The 23,703-nt window shown below is 34.9% G+C and overlaps 1 protein-coding gene across 1 annotated transcript in view; it reads right to left on the bottom strand.

Annotated features, from left to right (window-relative positions):
• The window catches only part of LOC140146543 (WD repeat-containing protein 89-like), a 286,375-nt gene that overhangs the window by 41,114 nt on the left and 221,558 nt on the right, over positions 1-23,703 (bottom strand). The gene's annotated exons all lie outside the window — the stretch shown is intronic.

Raw genomic sequence — 23,703 nt, 5'->3', positions numbered from 1 at the left:
AGGCCTGATCCGGTGACTAAATATAATCAAACTTGCCCTGATTATATGAAACTGTGTAAAATCAACTGTCCTGAAAATGGTATCCAATTTCAGAGCCAACACAATTATTTTAATAACAAACCAATTACAAATACAAAATGTCTAGTAATGGGCTATTCCAATTGAAATCCATACACCTCCTATGGAAGATATAACCGTAATCTCCCACACAGGGAGTGCGACATTCAAGTGGGGTTACCTGAATGGGTGACTCCATATGAAATCTACACTGTGTGGGAGATTGAGGTCATGTCTTCCATACAGGGTGTATGGATTTCAATTGGAATAGCCCGAATAGTCCAATATTTCCAGGGGTAGTGTATGTTTTAAATGGAATTGCCCATTGTATGCAGAATGAGGAATGGACAAGGAAATAAAACTACAAAATGAAAGTTGATAATGTGCATCCATCGACTCTTTTACTTTGGTGGCGTCACATATTGATGGGTAACATTGTACGGTCAGTAACATCATCTATCCTTGAAGGTAAATTCAATAATGGATAGGTAAAGTTTATGGGTCATGTGCTAACAAATCAATGCAATGTTTGATGTTTTAATAAATGAATCTGTCAACTGAGGCACAAAATGGTGTAGAGTAGTTTTGTGGACAGCAGTTTGGAGTGGTGACTTACTGAACAAAGCTATTTGAGCTGTAACAATCATATGATGTAGTAGATAAAGGGTGAGAAACAGACCATTATCAGAAATAATGGGCGTGTTGTTCATGACTGGTGAGATGTTAGTTGGTTTGAGGTTGAGACCCGATAGGGTCGAAACCTCAAACCAACTAACATTGAGCCAGTCATGAACAACACACCCATTATTTCTGGTAATGGTCTGTTTTGAACCGTTATCTTACATATCTGTAAACAAAATTAAATTGTTTGCATCAAAATATGTATATATAATTGTTTAAAAATAAGTTTAATGCCAAACTGTACTTTCTTGAATTAAAAACACTAACACCTCAGACGCCAGCATTATCAAATCAATAATAGTTATTGATCTCAATTTACATTTGTATTTGAAGTGGTTTGGTAGGTTATTAATCCGTTGGAGTGTATTCACCCCGTGACCGTTGTTATTCAAATGATTAGTGAATAATGCAAAGAGTTGTCAACGTTTGTTCTAGGGTTTCAACACCATGAAATTTATATTTTAGAAAAATATGAGTAACCAGATTTTTGAAACACCTAGTAACGTGTGTCCAATGGTGCTCCCCATTATGGGTAGGTCACAGTAAGGCTTTGCACTCCCAGCCTCTTGACTTGTAATGAGTACCGCAGGTTAGTTGCAAAGCTCCCCTGGTCGGGTAGTATCCCGGGGGTTCTTGCCTAGAAGCTAATTAGCATGGACCGTTGAGCGTTTTTGGGTTGGGCAAGGATAAAGACAGATTCCCTTCTAGAAACTAATGGCAAGTTTATATACATGTACTGAGTATACATTCAACGAAACGGTTACTTTTCATTTATGAGTATTACCTCGTTATGCTAATTAAATTTTAATTTGCATACATTTAACAATCTTTATTAATTGAGCACCAGTGGTGTTCTATAAAACAGTATTGTTAATGTTATACGGACTGCAGTAGCCCTCTATAATTGTCTCTTGCCATGTAACATTTGCATTTAAATTGAGCTGTAAATGCATTTGTTTTCCAAGTCTACCTGAGACTAGTAACGAACTCAGATTCTACATGTATGTTGTGATCCTTTCCATAGTGTTTCTAGAATGTCCATGGTATTCCTTTTGTTTAGCTTCGCAGCCGAGACCGTTATCTTGAGCTATTGTGTTGATAATGGTCTCTGGGCAACAACCACCTCCATTACTCTAGGTAATGGTGTGGGCAGCGAACCTTAAACAAAAGAAATACAATGGATAATCTGTGAATAGAAAAGGGCTAGACGTATATGTACAGATAAAAAGGGTAAGAAGATGGAAAGATGAAAAAGATGATCAGGAATATAAAGAGAAGGATGAGGAGAAGGATGAGGAAGGGAGAAGGAGAAAGAGGAGGAGCAGGAGGTTGAGGAACAAGAGCAAGATGAGAAGGAAAAAAAGATGATGATTATGATGGAGAAAAAGATGAAGATGAAGATGATGATGAAAATGATAATAATTAAGATGAAGATGAAGATGAAGATGAAGATGATGAAGATGAAGATGATGATGAAGATGATGATGAAGATGATGATGAAGATGATGATGATGAAGATGATGAAGATGAAGGAGTTTACGGGTCATGTGCTAACAAATCAATGCAATGTTTGATGTTTTAATAAATGAAATATCTGTCAACTGAGGCACAAAATGGTGTAGGTAGTTTGGAGTGGTGACTTATTGAAGAAATATTGAGCTATAACAATCATATATGCTGTGCAGATAAAAAGTGAAGAAGATGGAAAGATGATAAGAAATATAAGGAGGAGGAGGAGGAGGAGGAGGAGGAGGAGAAAAAGAAGAGCAAAATGAGGAAAAGAAGAAGATACTTATGATGAAGAAAAAGATGAAAATGAAGATGATGATGTAGATGATGAAGATGATGAAAAAGATAATAAGGTGAATATAATGAAGATGAAGACAATGAAGATGACGAAAATGAAGAGCAACTTTGAATTGGTTTGAATGAGGAATACTACGGGAATCAGCGTCTTTTGTTAGAAGTCACGCATGAGCAAAGTGGATAACCTCTATTGGTTATGAAAAAGATTAGAAAATGTGTTTTCCAAAAATTAGAATGCATAACTTGAAATTAGTCTTTGTTCAAGTCTTTGGGCTTGATTGTCACAGAATACGAAAAAGGACCAAAACGGCCTAAAAATGCATGTTTTTGGCCCTTATTTCCCAAATTTGACCAAATATTAACATTTTATTTTCATTACCAGTTAGGACTAACTAAAGGATTAGGATTTATAGTTATGTTTCATTTAGCAAAACAGGATAATATTTTTTAATCCAAAAAAAATAGGAATCTGGAATGGGGAGTAGGGATGTTTGTTCTATCACATGAATGCATGGAAGTGATTTTAAACTTAAAAATATGAATATCACCATTGCACAAGTTTGTAAATTTGCTTTAAAATCTTGTTGTTTAAAAATGACCTGCTTATTGCATTCACATGCTGAAAAAGTGATAAGAAGTCACATTTTGAAAGCCAAACCCATCTAGCTTTAGTTTCCAGTTTCACTTTGGCAATATATACATTTGAAACATTCTCAACAAAATCGGCAACGCCCTAGGATGTAAATAGACACACAGCTACCACCGACCGGAAATAATACCATCATACCCCTCAGTTATTTGTATGCGTCTGGTAACCATAGCAACGTCTTGAGTAATAATACAACCAACAGGCACGTTGTCTGGATGAGAACGACGAAAAATCAATGCTTCGTGTGAAGTTGTATGTTAACTTAATACGCAGGATATGGAGTATTGACCATTGTAGACTCTGCATAGGGAAGAGGCACGATTTAGGCTTGAGGGTCTCTTGGGATCCCATGCAACACAGACTTGATGCTGTATGGATGAAGGCATGATAGCCATGGTTTGTTGCACGGAGAAAGGTCAATGGTGTATACTAGATTCTACTCTCTAAAAATGTACACCGAGTGTAAAGAGTGGAAAAAAAGAGTGAAGTGGAGCGCAACCCCTTTTTGAGTGGAAAAATTTCACTATAAAACGATTGAAAAAAGTAGTCTGTATACTCTTAGTAGAGTGAATATTGTCTAAAGAAAATGTACTTTCTCTCAGTTTAGAGTGTTTTCCACTCAAAAACAGGTTGTCCTTCATTCAACTCCTTGAAAGAGTGGAAATTCACTCTTTTACATTGAGAGAGTAGGATTTAGAAAGAAAGATGTATTTAATCTGCGTGCTAGCCATAGGCTTCAACATAAAAGTCCCAAGAGGCTTCAACATAAAAGTCCCAAGTTTCGAGATATCTTTTTCAAAATATCAAGAGCTACTTTAAGAACTACTCTCTAAATGTAAAAGAGTGAAAATTTCACTCGGAACTTGGAGTGATTTCATTCTCACTCTATTCGAGTGGTTAGTCGTTCTTTTAGAGTGAAAAAAAGCTTCTACTGGTCAATCTAGATTCACTCCTTACAGAGTGATCCAAAATTACCGCTCAATTTCAGAGTGAAATCAGAATCACTCTTTGCGGAGTGAATCCACAGTTCGTACAGCCAATCAGAAAGCCGGATGTTCGCATGAACAAATTGTGATTATTCATTCGGCTAATTAATCGTTGCAGCAATGGCGGTGGAGTTGTCAGTAGTCAGGAATGGGCGAGGCAGTTTGGCGAAGAAATAGCCAATATTTTCGCCGGTAAGTATACTTTGAACTATTTTATTTATATGTTGAATCATTGCAGATTGTAATCGACAACTAAAATCTGATGTTACTGTCTCAAAGGTGATAATTGTACCCATGAAGCTTCTTCATTTGTTGAACACATTGATTCACATTGTCGGTCCGGCATTACGGTGGCACACTCATGGAGTGCTATGCATACCTGGTACATGTATTACTTCATAAACCTGTAAATGATTGAGTGTACTTGTGTAATAATTGTAATGTTTGTTATACTGCGTCAGCCTTTTTATTGTTAGTATGTACCCGATCACATCTCCGAGTCCGATGCGCTAGTCATGCTATACATACCAGTAGCCACAGGATCACATGCAGCAAGGCCAGGCCATACCTACCTAGGCTTAGGCCATAGGGCCAGGCCAAAGCATAGGCATGTTATCTCTGACCAGTCTCTAATCATGTTTATATACTGCAGCATGTTATATCTGCATGTGTGATGCCAAAAGTCACAGAGGACTATTAGGCCTCTATGTCTGACCAGTCTACCTGCATGTGTGATGCTAGGCCTATAGTCCTACGTCACTAAGCTTTTAAGCATGCCAAAATTACCATTTTAATCTTAATTAACATGTAAAAATACTTATTGTGTTGTAATTTCTTTGCTCACAAAAATACATGAATGAATGAACATTTTGTGCCTATTTCTGTGATTTTTTTTTGTCAGTCTCATTCACTTCTTTATTTCAGAGCTATTAACTCAAAAGAGTGGTTTTTCCACTCCTCCTCTTGGAGCTGTATGAGTGACCACTCCTTTTGGAGTGAAATTCACTCTCCCTAAAGAGTGATTTTATTCACTCTTTTTTTTGAGTGAATTTCCTCACTCTTTTGAAGAGTGAATTTCACTCTAAAAGGAGTGGTCACTCATACAGCTCCAAGGAGGAGTGGAAAAACCACTCTTTTTGAGCTGTTTTTCACTCTTTCACATTTAGAGAGTACTGAACCAATACTAGGCTTGTTTGTACTCATTTTAATGCATTTTTCATGCTGATTCCAAATATGGTTATGAAAGTTACAATTCTGAAATTTTTAAATTAAAAAAAAATTGAAATTTGCCGTCTGCAGTCGACATTCGTGTGAAAAGAATTAAAGGTGCTGAAGGTGATCAGGGTCTACCTGCCTATTTATCCCTCAATTGACATTTGAATACAATTGCTGAGTAATTGCGATTCAAAGAATTCAAACATGGTCTTATTTTGTAAATCTGGTACTTAAGAAGTTCAGAATTGTCACAACCATTTTAAACATAATTTATTGCAGTATCTGTCAAAGGCATTGATTTTGCTCCTGTCAATTTAGTGTTCTATGTGAAAGTGTGAAAAATTTGACATTTGTAGGAATTAAATAGATTAAAAGTAAAATATGTGTTGCTGTATGATTGTGTCTGTATATGGACAGAGGCTTGTAACATTGACTAAAAAAGTCAAATTGTTCTGATAGAATAAGTGATCAGGGGTGCATCAATATTTGTCAGGAAAAACAGAGGCAAGAAAATTTCAGGGGTGGCGGAAATCCAAACATTTGCCAAAAATGTTGCATTTTTAACCTCAATATTATTTTAATGTGGAATGTGTTCCTAATTCTTATTTTGATGGGGGGATATGGGAGCAATGCACCATGCCCCCTAACAATGCCACTACATATACTACTTACAAAAATCCCACTGAGTCCCAATCCAGTCCGACTTACCACAGGATTGAGATAATAGCACTTAAGAGGGAGGAAGTAACTCTTGTTATGGTATTGAGACTGGAACAGGACTCATACTATATAGCAGGAAGGGAGCATGGATTTAGGTCAATTCACCCCAGGATTCATCCACTCCCCATCTACTCTCATTCACTCAGGACAGAAATTGGGTAAACAGGAAATTGATCGTGCTGTTAACATTTTCCTGGATTGGAAATTATTTAAACTGGGTTTTGCAGGATGGGGACTAATTGTTTAACTCTTTAGTTTATATGCACCTAGTACTGATTCAATGTATATTTTGTGAAAAAAAAGTAAAATTTTACTGAACACATCAAAAAAATGTAACTACTCTCCTTCATGAATGACCATTATTCCAAAATGGCTTATCTTATGCCAAATTTGTAAAAAAATATATTTTTGCGCATTCTGACACCTCATTTGTTGCAATGGTTCCACTATCGATGTCGCAGCATACATTTTCTCTTCAATGGATCGATACTGAATACAAGGCAATAGGATTTTGCTGCAACTTTCAAAATATTGGGTTACTTTCATTTCAATGTATGCTGGGACCATTGCAACACATGAGGTGTCATAATGCACAGAAATAAATTCTACTTCGAATGCATAGCCCAAATGTGGCATACCATAAACCGTTTTGGAATAATGGCAATTCGTTATTAAAGGGGTAGGTACTTTTTTTTATGTGTATATTGCCACAACACCCTCCCCACTCCTCAAAAAAAAAAAAGGCTGGCGCCATCACTGGGTGCAAATTTTCCGCCATCTGCATGCAGTCAATGTCTATTTGCAGATGGATATCACAGAGCCAGCGTAGGTAGATCTCTTATAGATTATGTCTTGAGTTTTGAGATTGTGAGGATGAACCAAGCCACTTAATATGCCACTTGGCAGATTTGGCTCGACATGGGTGGCTAAAATGTTGTCTGCAAATCATAGCGGCCATTTTGTCGTCTGCATCACATACTGTCGTATCTCAAAAGGCTGCCTTTTGTGACTTTTTATTATCCTGTTTGTATTTCATATTGTTAGTTTATATTTCAGCAGGTTCCTTTCTTTTATGAATGGACATGAGATTGCAACAGTGTGATATTACCTCAAAATTAGTATATCAAGCTTATTTTACATCTTATTAAACTTAAGATGACAATATTTATTTTTTAAATTCACACAAGGCAGCCGTTTCAGATATGATAGTATGTAATGCGGACAACGATTTGCAGCGATTGAAGTGTCCCAGATCATGAAGTGTAGATTATGCTTTAAAGAGACTGGGGGCTATGTCAGATTTCATGAAGATGGCAGCCTTAATGTGTAAAACAAGTGACTGGGGGCTAAGTCAGATTCTATGAAGATGGCAGCCTTAATGTGTTTAACAGGCTGATATTTGCGAACGAATGTAGTTTACCACTGTGTTCAGATGTAACTTAAAGGAATCAGTCAAACTGTTTTGTTTAGGACATATATGTTAATTTATTTTTGTATATCAACATTTTGAACAAAAAATGCTATATTACCTACTTTTTATGGTTTGACTCCATTTTGGCGAGTCAAATATTAGCTGCAATCAGAAAGTCTAATTGCAGAGATTGAAGTGGCTTAGATCATAATAAATTAAAGATGCTGGGTCTCATTTTATGAAGAGGGCACCCTTCATGTGTCTACAAATATGACTGTGATGTTTTTGGCCTTTGCTATTTGCTTAGTTCGTCAGCACATCAGTCTATGCTTGTTCCAAAAATGAAAACACATCCCAATTTTAATTAGACAAAAATAACTACGCACTATCTGTTTAGAGGTCGTTGCATGAATTTGGAGGGGTTTGTTTTTGGGGTAGTTTTCTGAGACCAAAACCCAACGATTTCATGCAATGATCGTAAAACAGAAGGTGCAAAGTTATTATTGTCATTCATTACTGCCATTTTAACAATTTGCTTCATGAAAATAATAAAATTTTTAAAAGACTACTGAAAAGGTATCTTCCATTCACTGTTCTAATGCGCATTTAACATGTACACAGGCTTACTCACAGTGATTATGCGTGCATGTTTGGGCGCTTAGAAACGATATGTAAATGATGTTATTATGCGATTGGAACAATTACGCACTTTGCGGACAATTGTGAGATATGAATGACCTACATTTGCGTGTTTGCAAATAATAAGATATGATTGGATCACACATATCGCATTATATTCATGAGGTTATGAATGAATCGTAAGGTGATCTGGTTTGGTAAATCACAAATACACCGCACCAGCTTTAGTACTGGTCTAGAAATTCACTGCTAATGCCTTTAGTAGTTACTTAGTGATGAGGTAACATAGATGGTAGTTGATCTATGAACTGATGATGATGTGGTTATTGAGGAAGCAATAAATGATGTTGTCACTCCATCCCATTTACAACAATTTGTCTCCTAGTTTGACAGTCAATATGTTTACCATTCAATTACTAGTAAGAGGTTACAAGGCTTACTGTACAAAAAAAAGTGGTAATTTTGCACGAAATGTTTTGTACATTGCTGATTTTGAACTATACTTATTTTAAATTAATTTGTGCTTTCTTAGATAAAGAACATATGTGGCACAATCAAGGGAAATGAATCAGATGTCGCTAATATTGATTTTGAGATATTGGCAAAGAAAGTGTTAAAATTCTTTTGTTTTATATTGTTTTCAGCAATAATCATGTGACCCATTCCCCTTGATCATGTTACATATTCAACAGTGTCATTTTTGCGATAGCAGTGTTAAGCGCAAAAAAACCACAAAAACTAATGTTCCACAAAAATTTCAATTTTTAACAGTGTAATAATGAATGTGACTTGGTATGATCCAATCGAGCCAAAGGTGGGAATTTTAAAATTGAAATACAGGCAAAAATAGGACCCAAAACACAATATACCACTTTGTAAAATCACCCTAGTAAAAGTTCATAACTGCATTCTAGTATGATATGGATTTGCAAATGTCTGCAATAGTTAAATCAGTTATGTTCAAGATATTCCCTTGTACTAAGGCTAGCTGAACTCCCCAGCCAGCGGTGCATATGCACAGCTGATCTCCCTGGCCAGTGGGGCATATATTGCATTGGTTTGTTTACGGAAGACCACTGTCAGTTTATGAACCTGCGAAATGTTCAACTTGTCTAGCTCAATATGTTTTCATTGGTGGTTGCACAGAGATCAGACAAAAACAAAAATAATTTAATGGGTTTATGTTCATGCTGATGAAAAAGAAAGCAAAACTAATTTTACTTGACAAAGTAGCACATTTACCTGATCCTATCACATTTTATACCAGAACTTTCAACAACATTTAAAATGTCCTTTCTCAATGCTAAAACTAAGCCAAAGTTTTATTGCAACTGGTGATGCATGAGATTCGAAGAAGGCACATTAATGTGTCAGCACTGCTTCATTAAAATGGAAGCAAGGAATGAATTCTGTTTAGTCATTGTCAAAGACCTTTGTAAACTATTCTCAGCCCAGGAGCAACAAGTGGAAGCAAGACATTAAGTCTGAATCACATCACTGTCTATTGTCAAAGACCTTTGTAAATTATTCCCAGCCAAAGAGCAGAAATATACAAGCTTTCACCTGATACCAAAATCTGCATTTTGATGGAGTGGCCGATCACACACATTCATTTTATAAGCTGATAAATTAAAGAAAGTATTAGGTCAGTATGCTAACAGGTGAATAAAATGGTCATACAGATTCTCAAGTTACCTCGAGGACTAGTTTGTGTAGTCACATCAGCTTGTCAGGTGTACCAATTTGATAAGCATGAATATGATTGTATTTATAGGCCATGGGGGAACTAGCCACTATCATTGTTCACCTGTGCAATCTGTGGCCATTCAGTTTCTGATTAAAGAAATATTGCAGTAAAGAAGTACTTGAAGCAACCAATGATATATCATGTTACAAGTTTAATGCTCTGTGTGCTAGCCATAGCCTTTTTACATGAGAGGTTTTACGATATTTTCTCTCAAAATATCAAGAGATATCTTCAGTAGAAAACTTTTTATTGCTATCTTCAGTAGACAGCTTGTCATTGCTGTCTTCAGTAAACGGCATTTCATTGCTATATTTACTAGAAAACGTCATTGCTATCTTCAGTAGATACATCTTTATTGCTATCTTCAGTAGACAGCTTTTTATTGCTATCTTCAGTAGACAGCTTTTTATTGCTATCTTCAGTAAACAGCTTTTTATTGCTATCTCCAGTGGACAGCTTTTTATCGCTATCTTCAGTAGACAGCTTTTTATTGCTATCTTCAGCAGCCAGCTTTTTATTGCTATCTTCAGTAGACAGCTTTTTATTGCTATCTTCAGTAAACAGCTTTTTATTGCTATCTCCAGTAGCCAGCATTTCATTGCTATCTTCAGTAGACAGCTTTTCACTGCTCTCTGCAGTAGCCAGCATTTCATTGCTATCTTCAGTAGACAGCTTTTTATTGCTATCTTTAGTAGAAAACGTCATTGCTATCTTCAGTAGATGGTCAATTCCAGCCAAAGCGGGACAAAATTCTCTCTGGGGCCCATTTTGAAAATGTTTTCCTTTTCAATTCTAGACTTATCAAATGAGACGATCATATCTAGTGAATCATCAGCTGGTAGTGCCATCGGATTGCAACATAACTTTTCTTGCTAGACCAAATAAAGTGTTAAATGCGCATATGCATGTTACCCACTTTAATTCAAGCCTTTTTCACCTGTTGTACGCCATAAAATTTCACTTTCTTTAATATCTTTCAATATTTTATGTGTGACTCATATACACTAGAAATCGGTGAAGACTTTGAACATAAAATAGAATTTTATTACATATATCTACAAAGAAATATTTTGGTTATTACAAATTTTAAGAAAGAACCAGGCGTACAGTTAAGATTGTGTCAATTCTTGAACTCTTTCCAAAGTGGCTGTCATTTAACATTACTGTATTATTTCGAAGATTAGAATAAATGCTTCATATAAATATAAAGTTAGATTTTGTATCTCGTCAAGAGGATGAGGATCTCGGATGGATTCGTGGGTAACAGCGTCCGAAAATAGCAATTCCTATTATTTTTTAAAATAAAAATTAAAAAGACTTTTACGTATGTCAATAATTCAGGCTGCAATGGCACTAAAATGAATTTTAATCAAAATACAAACTACATGGAATATTTAGAATGGATCATTATGGCATTTTGGGTATAAAAATTTGAGAATAATGAAGTTGCCAAATTCAAATAGACAGAGCAAACAGTTTTATATTATTGTCTCGAGACAGCAGGAAAGCACAACAACGCAAAGAATAGACTCCGCATTGCCCCCACGATCATGAGGACCATTTAATACACATAAGCTTATTTATAATAATTTCACAATCTCATAGAAATTAAAGACTATATTGAGATAATAACAGATTTCATATCAATTAAACAAATTATATACATTGAGATGATTAATTGCAGCAAGCATTTGGAATTATTTATCATCTTCATATAAATCAATAAATACACAAATTATTGGAAAATGTGTACAAGCCAACCATACAGGCTGGACAAACAAAAGTTGACTTCTGAATCACATTTAACCAAATTTCATCTTAAGCAAATCTTAAGCATATCTTAAACAGATACATCTTTGGATCAAACAGAGGATTGGATTGGAAAACAGCATTTTTAACCGCAATTAAATAATTAGAAATCTCCAAAAGAATAAACAATGCCAACACTAGCAAACGAACATTTTGTATTCAGCAAGATACGGCATCAATGCTTAAACCATTTACTGATGTATAATCCACTGGTATTGACAACCAAGTAAATAAAGATACTCCAAATAAGCAACAAAGCATTTATAACCCTGGTATAAAAACGCAGCAGAAAGGGAGGAAAGCATGAAGGCAACCAATAGCCCACTATAAAACGCAGTAGAAAGTGGAGACAATCTACCGACGAGATTCTTCAGGTTTCAAGAAACTCCGTAACACATTCAAACACCATAAAACGCGGTAGAAAGTGGAGACAATCTACAGACGAGATTCTTCAGGTTTTGAAGAAAATCCTTAACACATCCAGGCACCATTAAACGCGGTAGAAAGTGGAGACAATCTACTGACGAGATTCTTCAGGTTTCAAGAAACTCCGTAACACATTCAAACACCATAAAACGCGGTAGAAAGTGGAGTCAATCTACCGACGAGATTCTTCAGGTTTCGAAGAAACTCCGTAACACATTCAAACACCATAAAACGCAGTAGAAAGTGGAGACAATCTACAGACGAGATTCTTCAGGTTTTGAAGAAAATCCTTAACACATCCAGGCACCATTAAGCGCAGTAGAAAGTGGAGACAATCTACTGGCGAGATTCTTCAGGTTTCAAGAAACTCCGTAACACATTCAAACACCATAAAACGCGGTAGAAAGTGGAGACAATCTACAGACGAGATTCTTCAGGTTTTGAAGAAAATCCTTAACACATCCAAGCACCATAAAACGCGTAGAAAGTGGAGACAATCTACCGACGAGATTCTTCAGGTTTTGAAGAAACTCCATAACACATTCAAACACCATAAAACGCGGTAGAAAGTGGAGACAATCTACAGACGAGATTCTTCAGGTTTCAAGAAACTCCGTAACACATTCAAACACCATAAAACGCAGTAGAAAGTGGAGACAATCTACAGACGAGATTCTTCAGGTTTTGAAGAAAATCCTTAACACATCCAGGCACCATTAAACGCAGTAGAAAGTGGAGACAATCTACAGACGAGATTCTTCAGGTTTCAAGAAACTCCGTAACACATTCAAACACCATAAAACGCAGTAGAAAGTGGAGACAATCTACAGACGAGATTCTTCAGGTTTTGAAGAAACTCCTTAACACATCCAGGCACCATTAAACGCAGTAGAAAGTGGAGACAATCTACAGACGAGATTCTTCAGGTTTCGAAGAAACTCCGTAACACATTCAAACACCATAAAACGCAGTAGAAAGTGGAGACAATCTACAGACGAGATTCTTCAGGTTTTGAAGAAAATCCTTAACACATCCAAGCACCATAAAACGCAGTAGAAAGTGGAGACAATCTACCGACGAGATTCTTCAGGTTTTGAAGAAACTCCATAACACATTCAAACACCATAAACGCGGTAGAAAGTGGAGACAATCTACAGACGAGATTCTTCAGGTTTCAAGAAACTCCGTAACACATTCAAACACCATAAAACGCAGTAGAAAGTGGAGACAATCTACAGACGAGATTCTTCAGGTTTTGAAGAAACTCCATACAAAGCATTCATTCCCCTTCTATAAAACGCAGTAGAAAGTGGAGACAATCTACTAATGATATTCTTCAAGATTTCAAGAAATTCCATACAAAGCCTCTATTTTTAAGCATAAAGCAGCATATTTGGACATACCATTTTATTGGAGTATCTTTAACCATATTTAGTTACTGAAACACCCTTCCAGCTTTTGGGAGGGTGGGTGGGATTTTTTGGTCCATCAAGATCGAAGGAACAATTGCAAGTGCATCACTAGGAGAACTATGGACATAACAAAGGAATTAAAAAATAAGAGGAGACCTGAATGGCTGCACACCACTAAAGTGACAGCTGACTGGACAGAAAAACTGAGCTTGTTGCTATAACAACATAACAACAACCCCTAAATTAAAACTGACTTGACCAGGAGACCAAAACACTTTAAGTGTACTTGAGAATGCTCAAGTGGGAATAAGAGGATAAGCCTCTACACCTAGATGCACATGACAGCCTAATGTCCCCTGCTGCTGAGACAATCTAGTTTTTAAAAGATTTGCAACTTTAAAAAAGCGGAATTGTCTCGAGACAGCAGGAAAGCACAACAACGCAAAAGAATAGACTCCGCATTGCCCCCACGATCATGAGGACCATTTAATACACATAAGCTTATTTATAATAATTTCACAATCTCATAGAAATTAAGACTATATTGAGATAATAACAGATTTCATATCAATTAAACAAATTATATACATTGAGATGATTAATTGCAGCAAGCATTTGGAATTATTTATCATCTTCATATAAATCAATAAATACACAAATTATTGGAAAATGTGTACAAGCCAACCATACAGGCTGGACAAACAAAAGTTGACTTCTGAATCACATTTAACCAAATTTCATCTTAAGCAAATCTTAAGCATATCTTAAACAGATACATCTTTGGATCAAACAGAGGATTGGATTGGAAAACAGCATTTTTAACCGCAATTAAATAATTAGAAATCTCCAAAAGAATAAACAATGCCAACCAAGTTTCTCAATGGAGAAACTTGATTAACCCCCCCCCCCTCCCCCTCCCTCAAAACAATGTACAAAGGTGGAAAAGCAAAAAGCCTCAGGATGCTCCAGATGAGTCCTGAACCAATCCAACCCCTCTAAGGACCAATGAAAGCTGTCATATCTAAATGGGGCAGCCACATCGCCATCATCTTGATGTCAGCAAGTAATCAGCTGCTGAAAATTTTTATTTACACATGTAGTGGTTTTCTTACAAAATCTCTATTGATGATCAATGAGGAAACTATAATATATACACCAAAGATTTATGTACAGCCTGTACCGAAAACATAGGAAAATATTGCATCACCCCATACACCCAATAAGTTAAAAACAAATATTATTAAATCAAAAGGGGCAATTTATTTTGTAAATTTAAACCATATATTCTATGAAACAACTAAACAGGGATCTATTATAATAGCATACAGGTGTATAGTATAATGATAGTTGTATTAAATGCACCAAGCCCAACAAAAAAATGAATATGCTATAAACATGACAAACTTTTAGGAAAGAAGACTGCAATTGTATAAATAATACTTTAATAAGTTGTCAAGCTCAGGCAACTAACCTTAAACCTATAATAATAGTTGTGCACAAGCCATAGCAACCAGATTTTTATTGTTTGTTTGGTGTTAAAATAATGAATAGAAATTATGTAGTTGTTCTCTTTCTCTATATATACTCTCTATAATTATATGAAATGTACATAATATGAACATATATAAATTATACAATTAGCATGATTAGATAGCACCATTAATTGTGCCAGATATCGCTTTACATACAATATTGCTTGCTGCAATTTCCAAGCATGTTTAGTGTAAGTTATCAAATACATACTTAAGGATGGACAGAATAGTGTACAGTATGAAGTAACTCACATGATAATATTCACATGATGTGCAAATTGACATAAGCATCAAATTTCAAGTCTGCTCAATTTACTTTCTGCACAAGCCATAGCAACCAGATTTTTATTTGTTTGTTTGGTGTTAATTAATGAAATAGAAATATATTTAGTTGTTCTCTCTATATATACACTCTCTATAATTATATAATGTATGAAATGTACATATGTACTTATATAGTATACAATTAGCATGATTAGATAGCACCATTAATTGTGCTAGATATCGCTTTACATATATTATTGCTTGCTGCAATTTCCAAGCATGTTTAGTGTAAGCTATCAAATACATACTTAAGGATAGACAATGATGTTCTTTGTATACAAAGAATAGTGTATAGTATGAAGTAATTCACATGATGTGCAAATTGACATAAGCATCAAATTTCAGTTTAATTAACTGATCCTAACCTTGAAATGTATTTATCTAGAGATATGTTCATCTTATTTGATCTTGAGAACAAAACCAGAAATAGCTGTAAGTGGCAAATTTTGAAAGAAATGATAACAAATCGCTATTTGACAATTGAGCCACACAAAGTATTACTGTAGCTCCCATTTCAAAGACCCATTAATGATAACAGATCATGAATAGGGGCCTACCTGATCCAATTTTAAAAGTGACATTTATAAAATAAAGTAATTCACTACCAATGAATGGTAACCCAGAGAATAATTTTCTCACTGCTAACTTTAAAGTTCTTGCAGATGAATAAAATAAGATACCAAAGCTAAAAGTCTCATAAATAATCTTAAGTGTGTTGCACTGAATACGTTTAATCATTCACAATAATTAATGTTAAAGCTCTTAATAACCCCTTTATAGATGGTAAAAAAAAAAAAATAAACTAGTAGAAATCGAATAGTTATCTACTAATAATTTTTTCAAGAATTGAAAAAAAATGTATATTATCTGTACCACAAATTAATCAATCATTGAAATGTTCCATGAATATATTCAATAATCAACTACCCTTTTAAAACTTGATACTGTTTGTGATCTTCTATTCAACTTGATTGATTTGATTTTGATTTTATTCGCATCTCCATATTGCACATACAACAATATAAGGTAAATAGATATAAAATGCATTAAGATAAATGACATATAATACACATAAAAAACACAGCAAGGAGATATCACAGGATAGCCCCTTAAGCCCAAAGGCTTATTTCTGAAGGGGTCCTTTATACATAGAAGGGCAAAGGGCATAAATACATACAAAAACATACAAATAAATATATATGTTTTCTTATTTTTAATTACCTTACACAATGTTACTTTCTTTTTCCATATGAATGAAAGCATCAAATAATACAAAAGTTTGAATTACTTGAACCGCAATTTAATTCAAATATTGAATTTCCCACAGAATATTAAATATGTTCCCCATTCTACCAACTATCACTCTCAGAACATTGGATAAAAAATGAATGGGCAGAAAACAGTTGGTTAAAAAATGCCCAACAATGGTTAAGATTCTTGAAGTTGGGCAAAATACAGTTTAATACATGGTTGGTCAAACCTGTCAATATGGTATTTACACAATGTTGGTTAAAAGTTAACCAACCTTGGTAAAAAACATCCTTTTCCGCCAATAAAGTTGGGCAAATTATGGTTTTGCCCAACCATGGTCACATGGTGTTCCTTTGCGAACTGTGATTGGTCATTGTGTTGGGCAAAAATGCATTTCAGAAAACAAGATGGCCGATATGAGTAGCTTGCTGCAAAGCTGTGGATCGGGGTCTTCAAGATCTGTTGGAGACATTTGAAGGTATGAAATTATATTATAAAGTATATCATTTCATCGGTATAACTTAGTTTAAGTGTGTGCGAGGCGAGACTGTGAGCAAGACTTACGATGCTTAAGCTTACCGGTTGTGGTGGTAGCTGTCGTCGATAAAGCATCTTAAGTCTTGCTCACAGTCTGGCCTCGCACACACTTAAACTAAGTGTTATGCCCGATAAAATGTTTATAATATAATTTCCTACCTTCAAATGTCTCCAATTGGTTAAAATATGAAGAAATGAACTTCCCATTCATAGTGTTTAACCAACTATTGGTTATATTTTGCCCATTTTGCCCAACATGCTTTGCCCAACTGGTTGGTTACCGTAATGTTAACCAGTAGTTGGTCAATGTTTTTAACCAACCTGTGGTTATATTGTTAACCAACCCAGGTTGGTTAACAATATAACCAACTGTTGGGCTGTTCACCTGTAAATACATGGTTGGTTAAAATTTTAACCAAGTTGGTTAAAATTTTTAACCAATGTTCTGAGAGTGTATAAATAATGTAAGGACCATTATTGTAGTTAGAAATTAAATTTTACATCTATTTTTGTTTTGTTTTGTTTTGTTTTTGTTTTGTTTTAGACTAACTGGATGTCTGTCTGTTTTTAGGCTACTCTTTTACATCCATTCATAATTTTGATCATAATTTATAATGACAAGCTTATGATGTTTCACATCTTGCATGTCATGTATGCAAGCCACCATCATCCTGGAACACTAATCTAGACTTCTATATTTATGACTGTGTTCCTCTTTATTGATAAGTAATGCAAAATTGATAAATAGTAATATCCAATAGGCCTACATATTTAATCTTTAAATTACTGTGAAAATAAAGTTGAACCTATTACAATAGAACATATTTTTACATCATTGATAAATACCATAATTTATATGCTGTCATTATCCCACTTATTGTGTATGCGTAAATGATGCAAAGTAGGGCCTACATACAATTTTAATCACTTAATAAAAGTTGGACCTATCATAATCATTATACAACTTTTGCTGTATGCATAAATGATGCAAAGTGTCCCTTGTATTAATATCGACCTAGTCTTTTTGCAATTCTTTTCCACACCTTAGGGCATGTTAACTTCTGTCTTTTAGATTATAAAATTTGGTTTTCATGCTGAACAACATCCCATAAGACTAAAATGGTTTTATATTTGTACATAGCAAAGGACATCACACGTTAAAGACATCATATCAGGTCGATGAAGTATTGATGTATAAAAATATACCTTGTTGTTTTTAAATTTAACCGGTATTTCATTGAAGCAATAGTTCAGCAGTTCTGTAAAAAATATGCAATATGAAATGTATCTAATTTACATACAATGCACATGTACATTTATAGTCTCTATTGTATTTCAAGTTAGATTTCAGAATCGTGGGAATTACAAGTCTATAGTCGAGTCACCGGATGAGCATTATTTATGGTTAACAGTATTTTGCTGAAGAATAACAACTGATATCGTAGAGCGGGATATTCGCAAAGTTTTATGAAAGAAGAAAATAATGGTATCCGATGGCAATTTAAATTGTTCATCTTAAAGTGAAATGAACGTCATCAGCTGCTGTCATAACAATTTCAACTCCGTCTTGGATTGTCCTTCTTGCTTGTGGAAGAGTAAGAAGCTAATTCTAACAAAACTTTATTCCTCTCGATACGTGTTGAGCTGAAGAAATATGCTGATGTATACAACATGTAAATTGACATCTCAAGTCTGCTCAATTTATTTTCTGCCAAATTTGTTATTGCAGGATTATCATTCTCAGTTATCTTCCTCTTTTCTTTCTTGAATATTTTCGAGGTGCATATTTAAACGACGTATTGCTGCCATGGCCGAGAATGCAACTAGTCAGCTTGAGTAACTTATGGGTCTATTCACATATCGCAAACCACATATGATGCAATCCTCAGTGCAATATCAGCGGAAGATATTTCCACAAAATAATAACCACAAAAAACAAACAGCAAAGAGAAGAAAACTATGTGCTTTCCCCCCATTGTTTGATACCTTTGCACCTTATTATGTTGATATTAATGGTTGGTATGTAAGCCTGATCCAAGATACGCAACTTCTAGATTTTATTTACTAATAACCGACTTGCATGCAGATAAGGTATGCATGCAAACATGATACAAATCTTAACTTTATAAGGCTTACATTCAGCTGACAAATAAATATGTATCCCCATCCCATTAATAGAACAAGTCCAAATACTCTTGTCTGATTTGCACATTGACCATTTCTTTTCGAGCAACATGTAATCCATTAATTGATACTCAATATGTGATTTAATATGTCATCTTATCATACTGGTAATGCATGAGCTAATAATGGCAGAAAAATTGATAATATAAACAATTGTTATTGCCTCATCTATTATCGTATTCAACTCGTGATATAAAGTGCAAACAGGCAAATAAAAAGATTTAGTGATAAAGCCACCACCAAAATTTTAATAAGTTCTGCCGACTTACATTTAACTGACTAACACTAACAGATATAAAATACTTAATTGATTGTAACTAGGGTTGATTATCTCGAACAAAGCATTTACAGAGAAATGTTTTGACTACTTGCCTGTTTGTAAGCAATGTGAAGCCGATGGCCAATTCCAACATGAAAATGACAAAACCAGTTCTGCTCTGTGGATGCTGATTAGCGCTTCTATACACTTAAATATTAATGAAATAATAACATCCACTGATGCAGTAATGTATAGTTATCAAGCATATACTTATAGATTACTACCACACTAGCTACTGGTAATCTTTTTTCACTACCAAGAGCCCAAAATATTTTTTGGTCCATCAAGATCGAAGGAACAATTGCAAGTGCATCACTAGGAGAACTATGGACATAACAAAGGAATTAAAAAATAAGACGGAGACCTGAATGGCTGCACACCACTAAAGTGACAGCTGACTGGACAGAAAAACTGAGCTTGTTGCTATAACAACATAACAACAACCCCTAAATTAAAACTGACTTGACCAGGAGACCAAAACACTTTAAGTGTACTTGAGAATGCTCAAGTGGGAATAAGAGGATAAGCCTCTACACCTAGATGCACATGACAGCCTAATGTCCCCTGCTGCTGAGACAATCTAGTTTTTAAAAGATTTGCAACTTTAAAAAACGGAATTATTTTAGTAAATCATTCCATATTTTCATGCAGCAATATTCTATTAACTCGTGTTTGACAGTTCATATGAACTAAAACACTATCAATACATTGTTAACGATAATATAAGTAGGGATTCGTGGGTAACCAAAATGTTCGTGGGTAACACATATTTGAAGGTATGTATTGGTAAGCGGCAAAATAGAAAATATTACAGAAGGTTGGAAACCATCATGCGGTTATTCCTCCATTGTGTTTCAATTATTCCCGTTTCTCTAACCAATTGCATTTACCCAAAAAATGGTAATTTAGGATAATCAATGAAAACTTCATGATACAGCTTCAGTATACCTTCAAGAGGACGCTATTAAACAGGACTGTTTTGGAACCTATTTCGCATGTTTTCAAAATGTTAAGATGCATAAGAAATATATAATTTATGAGTAAATCCTTGGATTCGTGGGTAACGCCGAATTCGTGAGTAAAGCTATAAGTACTATAGTACCGTTTGGGGTTTATTTCTTAGGTGCATAAACTGTAAGTACTGTAAAAATTATAGCATACCCATGGCTTGAATATGTGCTGATTTAAACTTAAAATAAACAGTCTCCTTGTTTTTCAAGGTTAGCATCTATTCGGGATTCGTGGGTAACAAAAGTTTAAACCGTCGTAGATTCTTTTTTAAAGCGGTGAACTTATTTTTACGATTTACAATTTTAAGCGCTTGTCAAACTAAATTCAGTGTCCAAAGTCATTAAATGTTAATTTAAGTTATGGCAATTATATTTGCTGGACTCGTGGGTAACAGTTGATACGTGGGTAACGTCAAATTTGATTTTATGGAATTTTATGGGTAAAACGTATTTGCATAAAATAATCACTTGGACCTCAGAATTATAGAACGAAACTTCGTTTCATGATATAGTCATTTATGGCATATTCACTTAACATTTTTCAGAACGATCATTTTATTTTTTATATGCTGGTAACAAAATTATTAGCCAAATTGACTTAATGGCCTCTAGAGTCCACAAACTTTGGTGGAATTAAATCGTTTTTACATATGATGAGAGATCATGCAAACGTCTTTCTAACGGTAATAATTACATTTTGATTGAAGGACATTCAATGACATATATTGTGCTTTATCTTTGAATTCGTGGGTAACGCCAATTCATTTAAGCCATCATAACTTGTCCCCTGGTATGACTTGATAGTAAAGGCCTATAGGCACAAAGAGAGCACATTGGACGTGACATGATATGCTCCATCAATAACGTGATTTCCTTTATTAATGACATTTTAAAGTGGAAAGTTAACATAGAGAGAATTTTGTCCCGCTTTCGCTGGAATTGACCAGATACATCTTTATTGCTATCTTCAGTAGACAGATTTTTATTGCTATCTTCAGTAGACAGCATTTCATTGCTATCTTCAGTAGACAGCTTTTTATTGTTATCTTCAGTAGACAGCTTTTTATTGCTATCTTCAGTAGACAGCTTTTTATTGCTATCTTCAGTAGACAGCTTTTTATTGCTATCTTCAGTAGACAGCATTTTATTGCTATCTTCAGTAGACAGCATTTTATTGCTATATTCAGTACACAGCATTTTATTTACTATTTTCAGTAGATACATTTTTATTGCTATCTTCAGTAGACAGCTTTTTATTGTCTTCTTATGTTTTTATTGCTTTCTTCAGTACACAGTTTTTCATTATTATCTTCAGCAGAAACATATTTATAACACCTATAATACTATAACCATAATTTCCATAATGCAGTATTGGCCCAAGTTTGGTTGCAATAATTGTATTTGAACTATTTATGACACCATATATTTTCACTAAAAGTCTAGCAAGAGTGTATGCTAAAAAAATAGACGCATACAGAGACTGTAAAAGTTGGCAGTGTGTGAAAAATTACATACACAAAAATTCTCACTTTTGCAGTGCATTGACTGACACTCTGCCTGACACACATTTGAATCAAGCAGCCCATCAGGTGTCCCTTTAGACAACCCAATAAAAACATGGACTAAGGCATAAATTGTACTCTACTGCTCTCACCTCTACCTTTAAAGCCAACATATATTTTGTTCTGGTACACCAGAACGTAATTCAAATTTGACGATATTTTTTGTACAGAAACATTATGTACATTTAGGTCTCCAGTGCAGGGTTGTAGCTACGTTGTGCGGTGGCGGGCGGCCCTGCCCGGCACTCATAATTTCCACCCGGCACCCAAGTTTATTTTGAGCCCAAATACCCGGCACTCCAGTCTCAAATGTTTCAAAATCAATGAACAATCAGTATAAAAATTAGCAATTCTTATCAAAATTTCATTTTTTTACCATTTCATATAAATTTTACCCGCACTAAAATTTGCCTAGCTATAGCCCTGCTCCAGTGGTATAAAATTCTCAACTTTTTACCTCATTGTTTCAGCTTAAAATGACCTAATATTATTTCATGATGTTTGCAAGGAATAACAAAATTAACATTTGACCAGACTCTTAGAAAAAAAGGTGAAACTTTAGAACCTTTTTGTCCGGCAGGGAACAACCTCATAACCAACAGGAGCTCTAAAGGCCCCTTTGGAGAACATTTAACGGTTCTTTGAAGAATCACTAAAGGTCCCCAGGTAGACAGCGCCAAAAAACATGTATAGCACGCTCTAAGAGTGCAAAATTGTATATTTGCTTTAAAGCAATACAAATTGGACTTCTGCTTTAAAGCAATACAAATTGGACTATATTGAACCATCCTTTATCACCAGGTTCTGCTTTAAAGCAATACAAATTGGGACTATAATGAACCATCTTTTATCACTAGGTCCCAACTACTAGATGGGTATCTACCACACAATGTAATTATGATAGACCATAGACATAAAGCAATTCAATTGCATTCTATTTCACATATTGAATTTGTGGTTATAATTTCAGGTTAACACCGGTGACCCATTTCTGTTGCAGACTGCATAGCTGGATTGGTAAATTGTCACTATTTTGGGTAGGAAATTATCCTTAAATTTCACTAATAGCAGATTGGTTTTAAAAGCAGCCATTCATTTGGGCTATTACAGTTGAAATACACACTACCCCTGTGGAACATTTTGGAAATATATTCCACAGGGGGAGTATGTTTTTCAAATGTAATTGGTCAGGGTTTATCATTTTGAAGCCCATACTCCCCTGTATTATGGCTTTACCTATCTTCCACAATTAGAGCGATGAAGTTGCCTAACTGTCATACTCCCTCTGTGGAAGACTTTAGCTAAATCTTCCACAGGGGCAGTGTGGGTTTTAAATGGAATAGCTTCACACAGTGTAATGCTTCATCGATTTCTTCTAGACTTTGATAGCAATATCATTGAATGTGAAGATATCTGTGAGCAATTC

This window comes from Amphiura filiformis, chromosome 2 (genome assembly GCF_039555335.1).
Source record: "Amphiura filiformis chromosome 2, Afil_fr2py, whole genome shotgun sequence".
In the NCBI taxonomy this organism is placed as follows: Eukaryota; Metazoa; Echinodermata; class Ophiuroidea; order Amphilepidida; family Amphiuridae; genus Amphiura; species Amphiura filiformis.
The sequence above is the reverse complement of the archived record's forward strand: the minus strand, read 5'-3'. Positions and strand labels throughout refer to the sequence as shown.